This window comes from Eschrichtius robustus, chromosome 1, assembly GCF_028021215.1.
Source record: "Eschrichtius robustus isolate mEscRob2 chromosome 1, mEscRob2.pri, whole genome shotgun sequence".
In the NCBI taxonomy this organism is placed as follows: Eukaryota; Metazoa; Chordata; class Mammalia; order Artiodactyla; family Eschrichtiidae; genus Eschrichtius; species Eschrichtius robustus.
The window spans coordinates 127038183-127062867 of record NC_090824.1 but is presented as its reverse complement, the minus strand read 5'-3'; positions in this window follow the sequence as shown (position 1 = coordinate 127062867).

Genomic DNA, 24685 nt, shown 5'->3' with positions numbered 1-24685 from the left:
CAGAGAGATAAGAGCTAAATAGCATCCAATTAAAATTATATTCTTTGGCAAGGACCTAAATAATTTTAATTTGGTGTTCTGGATTGTCTTGGTTTTGATTGTTTATTCTTTTTTTTTTTAATGTGGCTGTCAAGGGACATTAGCGGAGCACATCCACAGAGTACCAATCACAAAGACAAATCACACATGCTTTCTTTAAACCTCAGTTTTCTTGTCACTAATGTGGGAGATTAGAGGCTTTTCTACAGGCTTGCTGTGAGGACCCAATGAGATTACTCACATGAAAGTGCAGTCTATACCAGCACAGCTTGGGTTGGTTAAAAAATAATGCTTTTGGGATACTGTCGACTGTCAGGGTGGGAGGAGGGAGGGACATTTAATGGTTCTAAACAGAAATAATCATCGCTGCCCAATTGGGCAGGAGGAGCTATTTGAGCTCAGATACAACCAGCATGCGATTTTTCTTTCCAAGGGAATTTTAAGAGTATACAAACCCTGCAGATTAGATGACCCAGGCCTGGAGATATAGGCAAGTTGGAGGAAGGAAAGAACACACACCATCACCTACCTCACAGGGTTGGTATGTGGGCACAGTAAACGCACAATAAATGTTAGCTATTTTTAGAGAGCAGTAAATACCGTACTGTTTGAGAAATGTGCATCTAGGTGTATAATGAAAGGCACAAATGTCCATTTACAGAATTAAAAGTAAGCAAAATTACCCTCAAAATTACCAGAAAGGGCTTCCCTGGTGGCACAGTGGTTAACAATCCACCTGCCAGTGCAGGGGACATGGGTTCAAGGCTTGGTCCGGGAAGATCCCACATGCTGCAGAGCAACTAAGCCCGAGTGCCACAACTACTGAAGCCCGTGCTCCTAGAGCCAGTGGTCTGCAACAAGAGAAGCCACCGCAATGAGAAGCCCAAGCACCACAACAAAGAGTAACCCCCACTTGCCACAACTAGAGAAAGCCAGTGTGCAGCAATGAAGACCCAACGTAGCCAAAAATAAATAAATAAATAAAATAAATTAAAAAGAAATAAATTACCAGAAAGACAATAATCTACTGAAAAGTAGAAAAATAAAGATATGCCAAAGAAGCATAAAAACAGAAAACAAAATAAGATTACAGGGCTTCCCTGGTGGCGCAGTGGTTGAGAATCTGCCTGCCAATGCAGGGGACACGGGTTCGAGCCTTGGTCTGGGAGGATCCCACATGCCACGGAGCAGCTGGGCCCGTGAGCCACAATTACTGAGCCTGCGCGTCTGGAGCCTGTGCTCCGCAACGAGAGAGGCCGCGATAGTGAGAGGCCCGCGCACCGCGATGAAGAGTGGCCCCCGCTTGCCACAACTAGAGAAAGCCCTCGCACAGAAATGAAGACCCAACACACCCAAAAATAAATAAATTAATTTTAAAAAAAAAGAAATTGATAATTAAAAAAAAAAATAAGATTACAGAACTAAAACTATACATAATAATTACAATAATAAACGTGAATGAGATTAACTTATTGAAAGAAAAATACTCAAATCGATCAAACAAACGGAATCAGTCTACAAAAGCCACATTTAAAACCAGAAATGGATAAAACCCAATGTTGGTGACAGTGGGGCAAAGATGTTTTAAATTCAGTGTCTGTGGGAAAATAAATTGGTATAACATTTCTGGTAGGAAGTTAGCCTAACTGTATCAAAATGTAAAATGTACACGCCATTGTATTAAGCTAGTCCACTTCTAGAAATTAGCCTGAGGAGAAAATTGAACAAAAGTGAAAAGCTGAACACAAGATGATTATCACTGTGTAATATATGGTATCAGAAAATGCAAACAACCTAACTGCCCAACAATAGGAGACTGGGTGAGTAAATCATGGTTTATAAATATCCTGAATGGTTGGCGAGCATTAACAATCACGGTGTTAGTCTATAGTTATTGATCTGGAAATCTACCCATTGCACAGTCTGACTGAAAATAGCAATAACAAAATAACATGTAAATTATGATCCCATGTATGTGAAACTGTATATACACTTCTTTGTGTATATACAGTATAGAGATGTGTAAAGGATACTCACCATAATTGCTATGGCTATTGCTCTGGGTGGTGAGATTTAGGGGGTGATTTTTATTTCCTGCTTTGTACTTTGCCTTGGGTAAAAACACTGGTCATGAAAACCCCATTTTTTTGTATGTGTCTACAAACCTATAGGCCTTAATAGCTGCTAAATCAGCTTCACAAGATTCCAGATGCCTATATTCTTCATTCCTATCATTTTCCTAATGATAAGCTTTAGAAAGAGGAACACAACAGGTGGCTATTAGGAAAGCCAGGCACAGAAGGGCTTCTTACCTGGAGAGACCAACAGGGGCTAGTCATGCAGACCCAGCCACCATGTCACCTCTAAGGCAGTATTGAAAGCAACTCTTAAGACCAAAGTTCAAGAGTCACTAAATGCACTCCCTTCTCTTTTTGTTTATTTGTTTGTGTGCTTGTTTATAAACATTTCTTAGCTTCTCTGGTGTCTATAATAGAGCAAGTAAGGGATTTTCCCCAAGTTAGAAGTCTACAGTGGCTGATTTCTGGGACTTCCTGAGGCTACTCTGTGCACTGGGCAGCTGAACAGGGATTCTTGCAGCTCTGGTTGCAGCAGTGAGACAGGGCAAGACTAGGAGGAGCCTCCTAATGCTTTTATTCATTGTTTGACTGTTTTTTAAAAAGGAGCATCAGTTACTTTTTAAAAGCAACCAAACAAAGGACAGAGTGGTCAGTGGTGTCAGAGTATGATAAGGACTGAGACGGGTTCACTGGATGTAGCAACAGAGAGGTTAGCGGGTGACCTGGCCAAGAACAGTGTCTGTGTGGTCCTGGGGAGGGGTGGCTTTGAGAGAGAGGAGGGAGTGAGGAAGTGGAGAGAGTGAATTTGTACAACTATTTCTGGAAGTCTGGCCACGAACAAGAAGGCAGGAGAGAGAGCAATGAGTGACTGAAGGAAGGAATGGGGAGGAGTTAGGAAGAGGTGTTTAATTTTTTGTTTTGTTTTTGTTTGTTTTTAAGATTGAAAAGGAGCCTATTGATAAGAAGTGGATGATTCAGCAGAGAAAGGGGCCTTAAACAGCATGAGGAATGTTGTAACTGTGGGGAAGGAGGAAAAGCCACAGAGAGGTCAAATGGAGAGCTGCCTCTCCAACGATAACAGAGAGTGAAATGAAGATGGCCCTTCAGGGCCAGCGCCACTATTTTGAAGAGGAAGGTCTTGCTTTTACCAGTTAGTTCTGAGCTGGGAGCACTCACCCTGTTTGACCCTAAAATGGAAAAGCTAGGATGTAACTGTTCATTATCTTGACTGTGGTGGTTTCACAGGCATGTACACATGTTAAAACTGATCTAAGTGTGCAGTTTAAGTAGTGCAATTTATGGTATATCAATTTTCCCTCAATCAACCTGCAGAGAAATTTTTTTGTAGTTTTAAAGTGGCATGCCTCGGTCAACAGGGGGCGTGGTTGTGCACAAGATGGGAAATGGTTTTCTGAGTTTTAGTTCTATGGTTCTGTTTTTCCTGATCTTTTCTTAGATGACAGAGCTCCTATTTATAGGCATTAAAAGAAAACAATTAAATAATTACAGGCATGAAGATATAGGCAAATGTTTGTGCAAAGGTTAGATTAAAACCTGGAGTTGCTGAAATACTCCGAGTGCCTGAGTAGCAGGTATTTACAGACTCAGCCAGAGAAAGGATGAGATAGCAGGACAAAACATTCTTCTCAGTCATGTGGAAGCCGTGTATGGGATTCTCAGGTGGCAGAGATTACAGTTGTTGCCTTCCAGAGAACAGAATTTTGTTACCTGTTTTTGTGAATAGGTCAACATCAGCACAAATATCACACTATTGGCTGACTGGAGAGGTGATGGGAACAGAACTCAGAATAAAAGTGGAAGACTCCAGTGAAAACACTGAAAAAGTAAAAGGAGCTGTGAATGTGAGATCTTAATGCAACTGCAACAATTTGGCAACACAGGTGTTAATCCACACCCTGGTTTGTGAAAAGGGTACACATCCCCTGGGCCTCCTCTGCCACTCCCAGATAACTTGTGGCCAGTTTTGTTGATTGAGTACACTGGTAAATGACTCTTTCCTCCCACCCAAGGCCCCATCCATCTTACCTATCACAACACCATGAAGTGGACATTATTAGCCCCACCTCACAGCTGTGTAAAAAGAGGTACAGAGAGGATAAATAACAAGGTCGTACTATATAGCACAGGGAACTATATCCAATATCTTGTGATAAACCATAGTGGAAAAGAATACAAAAAAGATGTATATATACACAGCAGAAATTAACACAACATTGTAAATCAACTATACCTTAATTGAAAAAAATAAAAAATAAAAGAGGTACAGAGAGGTTAAGTGTCTTTCCTTGGGTTACAAAGCTAATGACATAGGAGAGCTGGGTTTTGAACCCAGGACTCAAACACCGATGTCTGGCCTCCTACTTTTTCTCTGCTGTCTTTTAAAACACCAGTATCTCTAGGTCAATAGTCAGTAGTCATAGGTGACTATTTAAATTAAGTAAAATTAAACTCAATAAAAACTTCAATTCCAAAAAATAAAAAATAAAAAAAATAAAAAAAAAAAAACTTCAATTCCTCACTAGCCACACGTCAAGTGCTCAATAGCCATGTGTTGTTGCCATATTGGACGGCACAGATGTAGAAGGTTTCCATTATCACAGAAAGTTCTAATGGACAGTGCTGCTAGCACATTACTGTCACGCATCAGGAAGATACAGTTAGACACATGAAATGCTTACCTTTACCTGATTCCGCCCCTCTTTTATCTTTATTGTCTAATTCTGAATAGCCTCTCTAGGACCCCTTCAGTCTTCTGCGTAAGCACACAGAGGGCATACCTGGGGCTGGCCTGCTGGCTCTGAAAGGCACTCAGCACACAGGGCAGACACCAGGATTGTGATGACGAAGAAGGATGCCCGACACTTTGTCCAAGCACAGGAGACAGCAGCTCTGAAGCAATCTGCAGTGACAGCACCAGGGTGGGAAGTGAACAGCCTGTTTCTGCAAATCTTCTGTATTTTTGCCAGATCTGTCAGAAGTAGACAGAAGCAGAAAGGAAAAAGGGAGAAAGTCAGAAGTGAAGTGAGGGGAAAGACAGTAGTGGGGCTGAAGATACCAAAAACTTGGTAATCAAATGGTCTTCTTCTAGTTCTTCCAGGCGCAGAAGTTGATCCTCCAAAACCATGAAGGAGAGAGACTTCATGTGCCATTCCTATAGTGGGAGGAATTTAATAGTCACTCACTCTCTTAAAACACCCACCAAACACGAATTTATACAATTATACAATCCTGGATCAACTTATGTGTTAAAACTATATCCTCCTGATGATTAAGACTCTAGAATAAGTCTTGAAATAAGGTGTTACTTTAAAAAAAAAGAAAGAAAAAAAAAGGAACAGATAAAGGCCATGAGTGACCTTTCTCCATACCTGTTCCTATCAACCCCTACTCTTTTGTCCTCAGGCTGTACTAGATATTCAGAAGCCCCCACTTTGGTACTCACCCTTCCCCAGCAGTTCTATATACCCATGGGAGAGTTATTTGAGGACCAGTAAAGCTTTTGGCACTCTTTCTGACATCATACCATCTAAGCTATAAATTGTCCACCCCATCTAAATGTAACAAGTTTTACCCTCATTGCTTTTCTGGCTATGTTTCTCCAGCTCTTTGTGTAATTTAGGAAGTAGCATCTTCAGAACATTATAAAACACTCCTTAAGTAATCTGGAGGTACTCTTTTGCAAGACCCTGCCTCACTCGTGTGACTATTATTTTAAAATATTGCCTCTGGATTCTTGGTCTTTAATTTGAAACTTTTATAGCTGCTTCAGCACTTCCTTCCCAGAGAGAGCCTGTGGCCTTGCTCCAAACAATACTACATGTCTTCCTCTAAATATCTGGGTTTGTTTTGGTTTCCTACAACCGAGCTGTCACTCTCTGAACAGCCAGAGTCAAAGCCCGCTGTGGAGGAAAACAGGAATGGGCCTATGCAGCACCATACACAGAGCCAAGGAGCTTGGAAACCACTTGGAGGAGCAGCTGAGTGAAAAGAGGCAGGTTTCCCTGGGATTCCAGGTCCCACCCTACTGGGACACGAATGACACTGGAGGCCTGTGCTTAAAGTTTCTCAAGGGCCTGGCACTTAGCTCTGCTGTCCCAGTGACTCACATGATAGTTTTCCAGGCCTTCAAACTGGGTCAACAAGCTTTGTTTGTCCAAAAAGCTCCCCTGGGAGGACACTGAACAAGCAGGCTGAATGGGGATGTTTGGCCAGGTGATTCTTTTTGCTGGCTTTTAGCCTGAGGAAATATTACCAGTATTCAAGCCAAGAGTTTGGAGAATCAAAAGCTGCCAAGCATCTGGGCTGGATCAACATACACCAGAGTTATTGGTTAAGGGTTAACCATACTGCTAGTGGTGGCTCTTGCCATTCAAGAACAAAACAGATAACTTGGGAAGGCCCTAAATCAAGATGTCCACTTCTCATAGATAAGAAAGACAGCAAGCTTGTGCTATGAATCATAGAAGCTTCCATTAACTCTGTGTGACCTCATCAATTTCTTTATTTATTAAGCAGTGGAGTCATCCTGCAGCAGTATTTCTCAAATTTGAGAAATCACAGACCCCAAGAACATATCTGAAGACTTACAGACCCAAATTTTTATAACTTAGAATTAAAAGTTTCTCATGGTGAAACAGGAGGGAAGGGGGCAGGGCACAAACTTTAAAAGAATGACATAGACATAGGGCATGACAAAAACTGGTTAGAACAAACTGGATCCAAGATGGCAGAAGATTTGACTTCCAGTGGACCTTGAGCCTCATTACACACTCATTGTAATACATCAGCATAAACTAAGTGACACACCCACCAGTGCCATGACAGTTCTGAGGCCAACTATCAAAGATCAAAAAGTGGGTGGTGGCCCAATTCCTGGAAATCTCCACCCCTTTCCCAAAATACTTAGAATAATCCTCCCCCCCATTAGCCTATGAAATTACCCACCCCTATAAAAACTGACAACCTCGTACCTTGGTAGTGTATCGCCTTCTGAGATGGCCCAAACTCTGTCTGGGGAATGTGTTTGTCTCTAAATAAATCCATTACTTACTTATCACTTTGTCTCTCACTGAATTCTTTCTGCGATGAGACATCAAGAACCTGAGCTTCATTAAGCCCTAAGACCAGGTGTGTGATCTCAGTTAAAAGACTGTGGGTTCAAGTCCCAATCTGGGTTTTGGCTGGGTTCGAGTCCCAGCGCATGGGTTCAAGTCCCAATCAGAGTTACATGGTTTCAGCAGCAGCATTATTCACAATGGCCAGAAAGTGGAAACAAACTGAAACTGAGCAGGACCCTGTGGGGCCCTCCCATGTACAAATCCTTTCCATATCTCCTGTTTTTTTTTGTAGGAAATAGGCTTCTTTCAGCCTCCTAGACCTTGCATGAGTTCCAAAGGGCAGATTCAAACAGTTGTTAATCCGGGAAGAGAGGGAATGCAGAAACAGGGGAGGAGAAGTCAAGAAACAATAGTGCAGGGACAAGGTCCTGGTTCCTTCTGAAGGAATATACCTAACAAAATCTTTGAGTTCTTCTGCAGGAACCCAAGCAGAGGATGGTAACTTAAGGTTGAGTACAAGATTCCTGAAACACCACCCTGTTAACTCACCACCACTCAACCGGAAGAAAGCCACACACCCTGTAGCCCTCATCCCAAATTTTGCCCATAGGAGAGTTCAGGTTTTTTGAGCACAAGCCACGCATTCTCTTGCTTGGCCCTGCAAAAAAACTTTCTCTGCTCTAAACTCCGAAGTTTTGGTTTGTTTGGCCTCACTGTGTGTCAGGCACATGACCTTGCATTCCGTAACAAAATGGGATACAATGGGAAAATATTCAGCCGTTAAAAAAGAAATAAAGTGCTGATACATGTTACAACATGGATGAACCTTGGAAACATCCTAAATGAAAGAAGCCAGACTCAAAAGCCACATATTGTATGATTTCATTTATATAAAATGTCCAGAATAGGCAAATCCAAAGAGAGAGAAAGTAGATTAGTGGTTGTCAGGGGTTGGGGAGGAGAGGGAGCAGGGACAGAGAAATTTTCCTCTACCCTTCCAGGTTCTTCTGGCTGGTCTAAGAATTAAATTGACATGAGACAGATTAACAGGAGAAAATCAAACAAAGTTTAATTACATGTATATGTGGGAGAGACCCAGGAAAACTGAGTAATTCACCAAAATGGCCTCACCTTAAATACCATCATCAGCTAAAGACAAAAGATGTTTAGAGTGGGGAGAGTCAGTTTTGGGAGGTTACCAGGAAAAGCACAGTAAACAAAGGTGATGGTGATGCAGATTTAAGTTGCCTGATGTTTATAGAGATTTGGTCAGGTTCTTCCAGGTAGAAAGGGGAGATTTCCCTTACAAATGTAAATGTTTCTTATGAAAAGGCAACTCCTACTTGGTTTTCAGAGCCCTTCCCTGTCTGCCGTTTACCAGAAAATAACCAGCTTAAAACAATCAGTATGCCAAAGAGACATAGTTCAGGGTGGCAAATTCTGCTCCCCTAAAAGAGGAGTAAGTAATGACTGCCAGTGGGCGTAGGGATCTTTTTAGGGGTAATGAAAACGTTCTGGAATTATATAGTAGTAATAGTTGTGAATCATTAACCTTGTGAACATACTAAAAACCACTGAATTGTACACTTTAAAAGGATGGATTTTATGGTATGTGAATTATATCTACGTTTTTTAAAAAGTTACGTGATATTATTTTAGTTGATAACTGGGTGCCAAGATAAGTACTTTGTGTGGAACAGTAAATCCTTGTTTCCAGACTCACTTATGAGGTGGCTAGCCAGGTGATCTAGAAGGCATTTATGTTAACTTTGGAATGTGATAGAAGGATATCTAAAATTTTAAATATTCATAGATAACTTCTAGACCCCAAGAACTCATCAGTGGAACTCCCAAGGGTCCATGAACCCAGGTTTGAGAAACATTGGCCCAGATAACCTTCCAGGACTTTTTACCCTTTTACATGCTATGTGATCAGAATTTTCAGTAAGTTGCTTTCCAAAGTCTGCCCAGGGACACCTTAGAATTTACAAGTCCCTTGGCTAAGTCTTGGTAACATAAGCAAATTACTCTAGCTACACTCCAGGTAATTGATTAAACATGTGATCTACAAAGTTGGAAATGCATAAACCCCATAAGATGAAAAAGGAATTTGATACTGAAACCAAGCAGGACCCTATAGGGCTCCTGGGCACAGAAGCCTTTCTGTGTCCCCCATTTCTTGTTTGTAGGGAATAGATTCCAGCCTCCTTGATCTTCCCTAAGTTGCAAAGGGCAGATTCAAACAGTTGCTAATCAGGGAAGAAAGGGGATGCAGAGACAAGGGAGAAGCAGTCAAGAAACAATAGTACAGACTTGGGGCAGGGTCCTGGTTCCACCTCAAGGGATACACATAACAATATCTTTGAGCTCTTCTACAGAACTAAAACCCTCAACAAATGGAAGATGTTAACTACTTGATGAAGCTTTTTTTTTTTTTTTGCCTGCACTGCACAGCATGCAGGCTCTTAGTTCCCCAACCAGGGATTGAACCTGTGCCCCCTGCAGTGGAAGCGTGGAGTCTTAACCACTGGACCGCCAGGAAAGTCCTGATGAAGCATTCTTAATTCCAGAGAAGGTCACAGTTTGATAACCTTGAGAACCAGAGAAGCTCATCAGGAGACCACCTGAGGCCAGATTAAGTGAACCAGAGGGGAGTTCCCTGGTAGTCTAATGGTTAGGATTCTGAGCTTTCACTGGCATGGTCCAGGTTCAATCCCTGGTTGGGGAACTGAGATCTCGCAAGCTGTGTGGTGCGGGAGGGTGGGGGGAGAAGGAACCAGAGAAGCTCATCAGGAGACCACCTGAGGTCAGATTAAAGGAGTGCAGGCCCTGCACACACCCTGATCTTTAACAACCCCGCCCTTGAACCATTGCTATAAAACTCCTCACCAAATCCCCGCAAGTTGGGACACACAGTTTTTGAGGCACGAGCCCACTGTGTCCCCGTTTGTCTGGCAAAGGAATAAAGCTATTCTCTACTTCACCCAAAACTTTGACTCCAAGATTCAATTTGGCACTGGTGCACAGAGGCTGAGTTTTCGGCATCAATACCAGTTAATCTAACGTGGAAAATCCTCTGAGAAGGTCTCCCACTGAGGCCTCACTTGGGTCATGGATTGTTTAAACTCCTGATTTAAACACTATGACCTTCCAAAAGTGTCCGCAGCAATGGAATAAAGATGGATGTTGCTAACTCAAGTCAGAGGGGAAGGGCAACGGGAGTTTATGTAAGCAAGGGGTCTTTCCCACATGCTCAGTTTGGGCAAGGGCAAAAGTCAAGGAGTACAGGATGTGGTTCACAGCTGGCTCTTCTATTTATTTAACTGGAGGGCAACTGTCTCTACTCTCTGATCTTTTGTTTTCCTCACCTAGCAAAATAATCAGAAACTATCCCACCTCTTGGGGTGGTTGTTCAGATGAGTTCAGTTCACCAAACTTTTACTGAGCATCTGATTTTTATGTATTAGGCACTGAGCTAGTGCTGGGAGGAAACCAGAGTGGCCCCTACCTTCAGGGAGCCCACAGCCTTGTGGGGGAGATTACTGTCCTGAGTGTTATGGAAAGAAACTTTATGTTTAAAGGACTCAAACTACTAAAGTGCTATAAAATATATGGTAATAATGCATCTTTATTATCCAATATGAGTCAATAGTTTGTCTGATTCCTGGCTCTGGTTAGTTCTCTAATAAAAATACTTTTGTAGGAGCTTCCCCAGTGGTCCAGTGGTTAAGAATCCTTGCTTCCACGGCAGGGGGCATGGGTTTGATCCCTGGTTGGCGAACTAAGATCCCACTTGTTGCTCAGTGCAGCCAAAAAAAAAAGAATACTTTTGTAGAATTAAGTATTGAGGCACTTACTGAATTTTATTTACCTGGGTATTGACTGAACTCACCATTTTCCATAAAGACATTTTCATGTTGTGCCCACTATGTGTCTCAATATTTTGCAAGAAAATAGAAAAGCACAATGTTTCTTTTTTTTTTTTTAATATTTATTTTATTTATTTGGTTGCGCTCGGTCTTGGTTGTGGCAGGTGTGTTCCTTAGTTGTGGCACGTGTGCTCCTTAGTTGCAGTTCACTCGCTCCTTAGTTGTGGCAGGGGGGCTCCTTAGCTGCAGCATGCAAACTCGTAGAAGTCCCAAAAAGCACAATGTTTCCACCTGTGTCTTGAGTCAGCTGTAATATAAACATCACTTGGGGGAACTTCCCTGGTTGTCCAGTGGCTAAGACTCCATGCTCCCAATACAGGGGGCCTGGGTTCAATCCCTGGTCAAGGAACTAGATCCCACATGCTGCAACTAAAGATCCCACATGCCACAACAAAGATCCCAAGTGCCACAACTAAGAGCCGGTGCAGCCAAACAAACAAACAAACAAACACCACTTGACTAAAATCTCAACTACTTTCTAGCAACCATTGTGTAAAATGCCAATAAGTGTAGTTGCCTCTTTTAAGAAGGGAAGAAGATTTCTTTGTGGATTCTTTCTTCTTCTCATAATCCATGTACCTGCAAACTGCTCTTCTAAGAAAGCCAGGACTAGGAAGATCAGAAGAAATTCTTCCACCAAGTGAATACTAAGACCCTACAGGCAAGAACAAGATAATGAAAATAAATTTTTTAAAAAGACCCTATAGGCAGCAGCACTGCATCCCCACTGGTTTCCTGGGCTACTGTTTACTTGTCATCTGCATATGAGCTGACATCCCAAACTACACCGTAGTCTCTGTGTGCCCAGGCAGAATGTGTTCTTCCCTATCTACAGGTGTCAGTCAAAAGAGTCATTTTCACAATACAATCCAGGGTCCCTTGCATTGTGAATTTCAGGGTTATAAATGACACACAACTGCTTATCCCAATATTTTTACCTTTGTCATGCATGACTTTTCTTTAGATAGCCTTTGGCAGAACTCTTTGCCTATGAGTGACATTAGCGAGGAAGATACCAGATAACAGGAGACTGAATGCCTTCAAAAATCTCCTGCAACTTTAAAAGCTCATCTCATCAGGCTTTCGCATGCTACTAATGGAAGTATAAATGGATATAACCTTTCTGCAATGCAATTTGGCAATATCTAGTCAAGAATATATTTTAAAAGTGTGTGTCTGTCAGGATCCCAGAAGGAAAGGGATTTCATCCAGGATGGTTCAAATGAAGAGACTTTAATAAAAGGACTACTTACAGATGGGTAGACCACGTTAAGGGAGTAAACAAGGGATGTTGGGGTCCCCAAAGAAGAGCAACATCCCTAGAGATAAAGGGACAAGGAGAGGAAATAATCTTATGGAACTCAGTAAGAATAGGAACGGTGGAGGAGGAACCACCAAGAAAGAGGGGCAGGGCTGGAGGTGGGAAGAGGCATGCAGCCACTGCCTCACAGCAGGAAGGAGTGAGAAACCTCAACTTCTCTCTCTTCTAGCTTCTTGACCTCCTCCTGGTGCCACCCACTGAAAGAATCTCAAGGAAGCCGAAGGGCAAGAGATCCTGGACATGAGATCTATAAAGACACAGAGCAGAATGAAGAAAGGCAGAGAAGAGGTGGGAGTAGGAATGGAAAATAACCAGCACAAACCTATAATTCCATTTCCAAGAATACATCCTAGGGATGTAATCAAAGATGGAAGCAAGGAATCATACGATAGTATGTTCTTCCATAGTTAAGTAAAACAGTGAAAAAATTGAAAACAAGGTAAATCTCCTATAATGGGAGGATAGATATATTACAATACGTATATCCACACTTCAGAATAGATGGTGCCATTATAAATATTTTTGAAGAATCTGTGATGATATGCAGAAATGCTTACAATAAAATGTTTATTTAAAAAAGGGGGACAGAACTGTATGCACAGTATTAACTCAGTCCCATGAACACCTATATGCAAAGGGAAAAACTCTTAACAATGTTTTTCTGGGATTTAAAACATATAAAATTTTTTTTTTCAGATTTTACTAGGTATCCTCTATTTTTTTTTTTTAAGTAACTTTTTAAAAAAATTTTTTTAATTTTTTAAATTTATTTATGTCTGTGTTGGGTCTTCGTTTCTGTGCGAGGGCCTTCTCTAGTTGTGGCAAGCAGGGGCCACTCTTCATCGCGGTGCGCGGGCCTCTCACTACCGCGGCCTCTCTTGTTGCAGAGCACAGGCTCCAGACGCGCAGGCTCAGTAATTGTAGCTCACGGGCCCAGTTGCTCCGCGGCATGTGGGATCTTCCCAGACCAGGGCTCGAACCCGTGTTCCCTGCATTGGCAGGCAGATTCTCAACCACTGCGCCAGCAGGGAAGCCCAAAACATATGAATTTTAATACAAAAACTAAATGCTATTTTTTTTTAATTTTATTTATTTATTTATTTGGCTGCACCGGGTCTTAGTTGTGGCACTTGGGATCTTCATTGCTGCATGTGGGCTCTTTTTAGTTGCGGCATGCAGCCTCTTAGTTGCAGCATGTGGGATCTTAGTTGCAGCATGCAGGATCTAGTTCCCTGATCAGGGATCGAACCCAAGCCCCCTGCATTGGGAGTTCAGAGTCTTAACCACTGGACCACCAGGGAAGTCCCAATAAATGCTATTTTTAAAATATAAAATTAAATTTTAACTATGATTTTAATAAATAAACTGCTACAATAAAATTTAAAATTATACTTGAAGATGTGTAAAAAAATATATTACTCTCCTCTTCTCCTCCCTGCCCAGAACTCCTGACAATGTTAATAATTTTCTTTTTGATAATGGGAATTTTAATTTTTTCTTCACGACTTCCAATATTTTTCCTTTTTCCTTTTCACAATAAGCGTATGATACTTTTGTGATCAGAGAAAAAAAGTCAATGCCAGAAAAAGAGAGTCGATCTCACTGTAATGTACTCTACTCAGTTTAAAATATTGATAAGGGACACAGCAAGTTTAAGTAAATTAAAACCAGTGACATGAAGGGTGAATCTCAATCTGTGACTACTTGATATCTGGACAAAAGTGAAAGAAAAATAATCAATTTCTACATGATATCAAACATACAGATATATTAGATGATTTTGATTTTTGACTACATTTTTAACTCTTCACTTGAATGACAGGCATCATATTAATTCAGCTTTAGTTGGACTCATTCTTATCTTGCAACTCTGGAAAATCCAAGAAATTTCTATAACCTGAAAGTTGTTCCTCATATTGAAATAATAATGTTCTCTCTTTTAATTTTTTCTTTTTGGCCATGGCATGCAGGGATCTTAGTTCCCCAACCAGGGATCAAACCTGTGCCCCCTGCATTGACAGCACAGAGTCTTAACCACTGGACTGCCAGGGAAGTCCCTCTCTTTTAAATTTTATCGTTTACTCTTCAGTATCATTTTTAACTATATTTTATTTTTTATCAATTATTAAGTAACACAAAAATACATTTTTGTTTTAAAGTTCCAAACAATACAAAGAATACAAGTGTGCTTTGGCCACCTGCTCACACTTGGTCTCCTTCCCCTAGGCAACCTGTTCTCAGTTTGTCATGTAACTCTCAAGACATCTGCTTATCATTTACATGCATATATATGCATATAGAATATATAGTTTTATTTTCATTTTCTAAGTAAATGATGTTTTATTGTACACATTATTCTGCAACTCACATTTTTCTCCTGTTGAAGCTCCACTTCATTTTTTTACACTGGTTACACAGTTTCCCACAGTTTGATTATTCCAATTTATCTGACTACTCCTGGTTGATGGCTATTTGGGTTGTTTTTAGTTATCTGCTATTTCAGACAATGCTGTAGTGAAAAACCTCGTGCGTGTCTCTATGTGTCTATATGCGAGCACTATTTCTCTAAGGGAGCTAATGAAAAATGGAATTTCTTGTTTGAAAGGTATGTGCCCTTAAGTTTTTACTTGACACTATCGAGCAGCCTTCCATACAGGTTTATCGATTTACACTTCCAATAAGATGAAAAGATGCCAAGCCTCACTAATAATCAGGAAAATGCAAATTCAAATAAAATAAGATGCCATTTTTACCATTTGGGGTTCACAAATTTAAAAGGATTGATAATGCAAAGTGTGGAGGAGGAAAGAGTCGTGTATCCCCACATAAAGTTCTTTTTACAGCCAGCATCCACATATCAGGGAAGGTTCCTCGGAGACTTACTATTAAAAGTGATTATGCTAAACTGTTGTGATAAGTAAACAAAGGACATTTCTGTTACAGGATCATTGGTTTTTATATGCTCTAATAGCAGCCCTGCTGTTAACATATATTCACTCAGAGCATTTTTATCAGGTATTCTTGTTTTGTAATTACTAATTCCTTTTTTTTTTTGGCTGCACCACGCAGCTTGCAGGATCTTAGTTCCTCAACCAGGGATTGAACCCCCCCACTGGATGGCCAGGGAATTCCCTGAAATACAAATTCCTTAATTTACCAAGTAGATAAGAATTTCTCCACTTTAATAACCACATTTGGTTTATAATTTATAAAGTACTTTCACATTCTCATAGGTTCCTTCAATTGATTTCTGCCTCAGTGACAGTGTGAGGTGCTATTTCAGATGAGGAAACTGAGGCTCAGAGAAGTTAAATGATTTTCCAAGGTCACAGTTATAAGTGGAAGGGCTCAGGTCTTCTGACTCCCAGTTCCATTAGCTTCTCACTTTAACTGCTTCTAAAACAAAGTACAGTTGAAGTCCCTTCTGCCTCTTCCATGGAGCTCAAGGCATCCAAAAGGAACCACAGGGGGCAGCCTGGTGCAGCAGAAGATAGAATAGGCTCAAAGCCTGAGAACTGGCTTTTTGTTTCTATTCTGTGCTTCCCCCAGCTGTGTGACCTTAAATAAGTCATTTAGCCTTACTGGGCCTCAGCTGCCCCTTTCAAAAAATAGACATGATGCTCACTTAGTAGTATTGAAAGAAGAGATGATGCCGTGCAGTTCCTTCTAGTTGTGAGATTTTATTTAAGCCAGACGTAAACTAGGGTTCTTTCTCTGCTCATACGTTTTATGAAATACCATTTTCTGCAACGGATTTATTTGAAAATATGAACCCACAATGGAAAAATTTACCATACAATGCTTTCTTTGATTGAAGTCTAAAAATGTTCCCTTATCTTTTTTCTTTCTTTCTTTATAAAAAAAGCATTATTTGGTAAACCCCTTGCCAAGGCTAGGGAAATCCCCAAGGAACAGCAGCAAACCGTTTCAGGTAGCTGGCTGTGTCTGAAAAGATGTTTTCTGCCTGTATCTCTTACTAGTTGGCATGATTCCAGTTCCACTTACATTTTTTGTTACCTATTATTACAGATTTTTAAAGTGATTTATTTTCCCATCCTACTACCAATAGCGTGAAAGCTTTAACCCGAGTTTTTCTTTATAGTTCCAACTTCCATAAGCCAAAGACTTTAAGAGCTGGAAGGAGTCTTAAGAGATCACTTGATCCTGTCCTCTATCTTTGAACAGATAAGATATTTTTTCCATTTAACAGAGGAAGCATCCAACGGCCAGAAAGCCTGTGACTTACTCAAGGTTTCACAGCTAGCAAGTCTCCTCGTGCGGTACTTACTCCATTCTTAGTGTGTGACAATTTATTGGTGATCCTGGCTCTTCCAGAAAAACCACAATGAAAGTCAAAATGAGTAAACCATATGATCATTGATTTCTTTCATTTTATCACACATCACAAATTCTTCTATTTCTAACCATATTTTGATGCATTATTTATGAGGGCCATCTGGTCACAGGTTTGCCAAGAAAACTCTAGAATTTTAAAAGTGTGCTTCATTTTTCCAGGAAACACACTGCATAGCTTGGATTTATCCTTAACCTGATCATCGGTGACTCATGGGGCAAACAGCTTGTTAACTACAATCTGTTTTTTAAAAAAACTAATGTATAACTAACATATAATAAAGTGCACAAATCTTACATATAAACTAAAAACATTTTTACATGTGCATACACCATACAGAGAATTATCAGCACCTCTGAACACCCCCTGTGCCCCGTACTAGTCACCACTCTCCAAGGGCAACCACTATTTTAACTTCTATCACCAGAAATTAGTTTTGAAGTTTGAAAAATTCTGGATTTGAACTTCATGGAATCATACAGCATGGACTGTTTTGTGTTTGCTTTCTCTCATTCAACATTATGTCTGTGAGATTGTTAACTACATTCTAAAAATGCAATCTACTTTCTGGCTCAGTTCCTCAGGGAATCTCTCAAAATTAGGTACATAATATACCAGCTGTACACAGGTGTATGTATAAAAATTTCAGTTGAGAAAAGAACTTTTAAAATGACTAGACTAGAATAATCTCTACTGCTTGTGTCACTTTCTACTCTTGCATCATCAATTTCCCTCTTCTTTTAAATGGGCTCTCTCTGCTTTTAAATGGGCTCTGATCTATCCAAGTATTCTCTTTTCTTCTCCCATTAATGGATAAATAACTTACACAATTTTCTTTACTTATTCATATGCAGCATTCCCCATCAGTGCTCCACGATCATTGGTCTAAAAGTTGCAAATGGCCTCAAGCTATCATCTGACACAGCCGTCCCTCATTAGCAAGAAAAGCATTATCATTCTCTATTTTCAGATTTAGCAGACAGTAACTGAGTACATATAATCTTCAATGTACTTTTCTAGGTTTTATGGGGGGACTACAAAAAAATAGCAGGAATGAGCCCTACCCTCATGAACTTCCAGCCTACCAGAAGCAGTGTAGTATAGATATCTACATAAAATATCACAATATAAGCTATAAAGTGTTAAATGACACCATTGAGTTAAAAGAGAAAAAAATGTTGTGTGAGACCAGAGGGAAAAGTAACTTCCACCTGGGGTGGTGTCAGGGAAGCTTGGTAGGGGAGTATTTGTATTAAGAAGTAGGATGACATAGCTAGGTAGGTTTAGTCATGCAGTGATGGAGGAAGGTATTTTAGATGGATGACTGTAAGGACAAGGACACTGAATTGGGAAATCATGCAGCATGTACAGGGAGCTGCAATGCAGTTTGACCCAAGAGTATGGCAAGTGATGAAGAAACAGAATTACCCAAGGCTATAGCACTATGGGGCCCTAGAATGAGGACTGAATCCCAGGAATCTTCCTTCTTAGTGTTCTTCCCATATTTTGACCCAATCAACATTTTAGCCACTGCCTGCTTTCTTTACAACTGCCCATTATATACTGTCCATTAATTAATTGATTCAACAAACATTTATTGAATAGCCACTACAAGCCAGACACAAATGGACTCTGTGGTCTCCAAGGCTGACTTGGTATGTTATAAAATAATTTTTTCCAAATGGGGAGTCAGGCTAATATAATATTTGGCTAAGATAGATTTTCTTTCCCTTTAATTGCTAGAATTTTATTGAGTTATGCTTCAGAGCAAATACTATAAATAACAGAGAGAATTAAATAAACCACAAAAAAGGATCTCTGCATCACATTTTTCTACATGACATCAATACACTGAGTCTTAGCATTGACTACACACGTTTTTTCCATAACTACTTTTACTTAGGTTTGAGCAAGGCGTAACACAGGAGGACCTGAAACCTTCTATTCTTGAGTGAAAGCTTAAAAACATTCTGTATAATCTAGTACAAGACTCACTTCCTTTTAGCTTATCAACACCAGAAGACATTTCCCCTTTGTACTCGTTGTGTTTAATGTAACTATGGAGACACCACACTTTCTATGCAACTGACACACATGATTCCAGTTTAATGTACTCATTTTCTGAGAAACATTAATAAAAAATTGTGGTCACTCTTAAACCTTTAAGCTACTTTTGTATTTCAACGTAAATCCAATACATTTATTAGTAATATTCATGAGGGAATAGTTAAGTACCAGGGATTACAGATTCTTTATAATTCCAATGAACTGTTCCTAATTAAAGCTTTGGTGCCAGAAAAAAAAAGGGGGGGTAATTATTATTTGAACAAATTAGGCTATCAGATATTTCTATAAATTGTAGAGTATATAAAGTTGAGTTTTGAGAGTTATATTTCCAGGCATATGGCAGGCTAGACATTCAGACTGCCCTTCATAGTGGAAACAATTTTTTTTTTTTTTTGGCCATGCCACACAGCTTGCAGGATCTTAGTTCCCAGACCAGGGGTTGAACCCAGGCCCCGGCAGTGAAAGAGTCATGTCCTAACCATTGGACCACCAGGGAATTCCCTGGAAACAATTTAAAAACTGAATTAAAAAAAAAAAAAATCCTAAACCTCTTAAAAGCACTGAAACATGGACTAGAAAGCTAGGAATTACAAACTCAAAGAGAAGTAAAGTAGGAAACCAGACAGGTATATGGACAACATTGTCCAGGTGTAGAACACCAGGAGGCACCATTTGCATCCTATTCACCGAAATGATGCCCCTGGAGTTGCTCAATCGTGTCCTGAGATCACTTTTGCCCTAAAGGCGTTTGCTCAAGCTGGTGAACTTCAGCTTTGGCTTTAGTGGGGTGTGGAGTGGGGGATGGGACAGGAGGTAAAGCCTAGGCCTTGGAGAATCCTATAGGAGACCTCTCTCCCAATAAAGCTTGGACCCTTTAGGTAGGGATGAAAAAAAACCTACATACCCAATCATCCTGATGACTGCAAGGAAAATTCCTGTGGTGCTAAGCAAAACCAAAGACCAAAAAATTCTGTCCCTGAAAGATTGTAACCTCATGATATAGCCAAAATAGGTCCAAGAAAACCCATCACTATAAGTTGAGTAGGCCCCGGTGTATGAAAAAAACAAATGCAAATCTTCTCTGGAGGAAAGTATTTCAATAATACATAAATGATTTTCTAAGGAAAATGAGCAGCTTACAGTAACAAACACTAAGCACCCCAAGACTTAAGTTACTATTGAGTGAGGACCAGCAGAAAAAATATCCAAGAGAAACAACAGAAAACTCTCACAAAGAATTCAGATATTTGAATTATGAAACACAGAAGGTAAAATAACTATGTTTTATTTTCTGAAGAAGTAAAAAAGTGGAAAACGCCTATTCAAAATAAGAAACTATAGAATATAGCCTAGTAGATTTTTCAAAAATAGAATTTCTAGAAATGAAAAACACAGTAACCGAAATCAATAACACAATGGACAGGTTTAACAGCAAATTAGACACAAGTGAAGAGAAAATTAATAAACCAAAGGATATGACTATGATGATAGAAATTGTCCAGCATACACCAAAGAGAAACAGAAGAAAGGAAACTTGAGAGAGTAGTTAATAGATATGGAGGATAAATAAGACATTCTGACATACATCCGTTTAATTGTGGAGTTCTGGAAAGAAAGGAAAGAGAAAATGGTGCAGAGGCAATATTTGAAGAGACAATAGCTAAGAATTTTCTAGGACCAATCTGTTTCAAACCACAGATTTAAGAAGTCAACTAAATTCCAAGCAGAATTAAAAACAAAACAAAAAATAATTTTCACTTTAACACAACATAGTGAAACAGCAGAATACGAAAGACAAACAGACCATCTTAGAAGCAGACTTCTAAATCCCTTCAGGAGAAAAAAATAACTGCCAACTTAGAAATCTGCCCCCCAAAAGAATATCTTTCAAAAAAGAAGATGAAAAAAAAAAAAGACATTTTTAGACAAGCTAAGTGAGTTTGCTTCCATGATGTTCATAAAAGGAAATTCTAAAGAATGTTCTTAATTAAGAGAGATAGTGATCTCAGGTGAAAGGTTTAAAAAATAAGAATGAATGAACAGCAAAGAAAGTGGTAAAAATGGGTAAGGCCAAACAAATCTTGACTGTGTAGAACAAGAATAATGTTTTCTGGGGTTAAAAAAAGATTTAAAATACAACAGTAACATACTTGGAGAGGAGTATATGGAATTAAAGTATGTAAAAGTGCTTGCTGCCTGGGAGAAGGGTAAACCTTGATAAGTATGTATGTTTTAATTTCAGTGCATCTGAAATTTTAGCATGCATCAGAATAATCTGAAGGGCTTGTTAAAACACAAGTCTGATTCAGGTTGAGGTGGGCCCAAGAATTTACATTTCTAACAAGCCCCCAGCTTGATACTGATGTTCACACTTTAAATAGCACTGTTGACTAGTCATGAAAAACAAACAAACAAACAAAACAAAACAAACTGAACATAAAATCCAAACTAGCAGAGGGGGAAAATTTGAAATGAGAAAAAAAATTCAAAAAGGTGAAAAATCAAATAAAAATAGAACCAGAAGAACAAGTGGAAAGCACAAAACAAGGTACAAATTCAAATACATTAGTAATTACATTAAATATAAAAGGATTAAATGCTCCAATTAAAAGATAAAGCTTGATACAAAAAATGAACTCAAAATGGATCACAGACCTAAATAAAACTTCTAGAAGAAAATAATAGGAAAAAATATTTGTGACCTTGGGTTAGGCAAAGAGCAATTAGATACAACATCAAAAACATGATCTATAGAAGAAAAATTGATCATTTGGACTTCATCAAAATGAAAATTTTTTGTTAAGAGAATGAAAAGACACAATTGAGAGAATGAAAAGATTAGTCATATACAGGAAGAAGATATTTGCAAATCACATATCTGACAAATGATGTGTGTCTAGAATATATAAAGAACTCTCAACATTCAATAATAAGAAAAAATAAACAAGCCCAATAAAAATATTTACTTCACCAAAGAAAGGCATGGATGGCAAATAAGCAATGAAAAGCTGTTCAAAATCATTTGTCACTAGGGAAATATAAATTAAAACCATAATGAGATACTTCCAAACACCTGTTAGAATAATTAAAATGAAACAATCTGATAATAACAAGAGCTGGTGAGAACAGGGAGCAACTGAATTCTTTCATGCATTCTCAGACATTGTTGCGGGCCAATGCACAATGGTACAGCCACTCTAGAAAACAATTTGGCAGGTTTTTATAAAGCTAAATATAGAATTACCACAAAGGCAGCAATATCACTCCCTGGTATTTACCAGAGTGAAATTAAAGCTTATGTTCATTCAAAAACCTAAACACAGATGTTTACAGTAGCTTCACATGTAATAACCAAAAATTAGAAACAGTCCAGATATCCATCAACTGGGGAATGGATAAACTGAAGTACATCCATAAAATGGAACACTCTTCAGCAATAAAAAAGGAATAAACTCTTGACACACACAACAACATGGATGAATCTCAAAAGCATTTTGCTTAGTGAAAGTCAGACTCAAAAGAGTACATATTGTATGATTCCATTTATATGACATTCTTGAAAAGGCAAAACTATAGGAACAGAGAACAGATTAGTGGTTGCCTAGGGTTAAGGGTGGGGTGAGGCTCTGACCACAACAGGGTAGCACAAGGGAATTTTGGGGGGCTACATTCCATATCTTGATTGTAGTGGTAGTTTTAACACTATGCATTTGCCAAAACTTATTTTTACTGTATGTTAAATAACTTTTTTTTTTTTTTTTAAGACAAAGATTGTCAGATTGAGTAAAACTTTAACAGGGTCTCTGACAGCCTCTGTTGGCCAAGGGCAAACTTTGCTCATGAAAAAGCAAGTTCAGTTCTCATTCCGAAAACCCTTGTAAGATTATGTACAAAACCTTATTAAAAAGTGAACAGTATTTCTATTTTTAGATTGCTAACATATAGCAGGAAATAAACACCAATACACACCAGACTTAAATAAATATACTTTAATGTACCATAGTTTTGTGTATTTTATACAACTGCAAAACATATGGAGGTTAAGAGTCAAACCGGTGGTTGAAATTGTATGTCTGAAACTGCAAGATGAGTCCTTGAATTTTTCACTTTGCATCCAGCTGTTTTGCCATCATCAGAGGGCTAATTTTAGAACAAGTAATCTTCTTATAAAATACAGTATAATTAGGAAAGTAGGAATTTTTTTTGAGATTTCTAATTCAGAGTTGTACAGGGTGCTTGGTTTTCTGAATCAAGCCAGCAGCCCAAGAATAATCTGAACCATAAATCTAAGGCCAAGCCAAGAAACTTTTAGCTAAAGAATCATAGTTAACTTGTAAAAGAGTGGAATTCCAGCTCCTTTATATCAATGGACTTTGAAATGAAGATAAAGTTACAAATAAAATTTTCCCTCAATCCATGAGAAGCAATATGGAAATCATAGTGTGTGATGGTTTATTCTTCCCTGCAAATTAAATGACTACATTTGCTTTGTAATGCATGTAAGAGAAATATGCTTGCTTACTCTTGCTGAAGACTATAATAGCTGCTTCCCTTGCTTTCTTTTTCTGACAGGAATCATCAGCAACATGGAACATGTTGCCACATTCTTTGAGCAATGATATATATATATTTTTTAATGTAAGGAGTCAAACCCAAAGAGTCTAACCCAAACTAAATAATTTATACCACACAGTCCCAACTAGTTTTCCCCATTTCTCAAAATAACTGGAACTGAGTGCAGACCAAATCCTCACTTTTTGTTGTGCCATGTAGGCACTGCCACAAATCTAAGAAATTCTTCATTTTTCAGGTCAAAATTAAGCCATCGTTTTCGTTCTGTTACACAGGTGAACAATGACTTTTCACTAATTAATTACGAAACAGATTAAGAGAAGACAATTTCATGCAACATCTCACAGGTTCGAGTGCTACATAAGGAAGGATTTAAGTGTGTTGATAACAGCTTATATAGTGTATGAGTTTCTATTAAACTACTTAATAAAAATCTTAATTCCTAGAGCAATTCAACCAACCCCAAGGTCAACTAAAGTAAGTTATTCCAACCAGTTATTAACCCAAGAAACTTCTACAGGAAAATAAATAAATAAAAGGACCAAAGGAAACTGGCATCTTATATTGCCCTGGAATCATGCTTTTTCTGAGACTTTGCTATCACCTAATTATCATAAAATAGTGCTCTCAGTCATACAATTAAAGCCGTTAGGTAGATCATGAGACCATTAACTGGCTTAACATACTTTTGTGTGGTTAGGAAAACCATATTACTGAACTGTTTGCCACTGGCTTTTGACATTTATAAGAACCCTGGCAATTTACCCACAGCTACTGAAAAAAAGTTTTTTTTTAACTTTCTTCAAGTTTCCACATGAAAAATGATCTCGTATGTTAGAAGTGGAGAAAAATGTGGAAGAATTACTCTCATTGGGCTGGCTTTGACTGGATACCCCATGTTTACAAAACGTTTTGAGAGAGTCAGATCAGCAGTTCTAATGACAGCATGACAGCATATTATACGGTTATCATGAGCCACGTGCAGCCTAAGGAGAATTTTCAGTCTATCAGAGTGGCCCACATGTTGCTTATTTATCATTTCAATTTCATATCAGAATCAAAATTGAAAAAAAGAAAACTCTGAAACTCAAGCAAGTCATCTGTGGCCAGAGTAATGAGGTCTCTTGCAAAAAAACCCCAAAAACAAAACAAAACAAAACAAAAAAAACCCAAAAAGAGATTAACACATTTTCGAGAAACAAGCTTTGGTTTCAGAGTACTACTGCAGCTGTTTAATTGACTTGCTG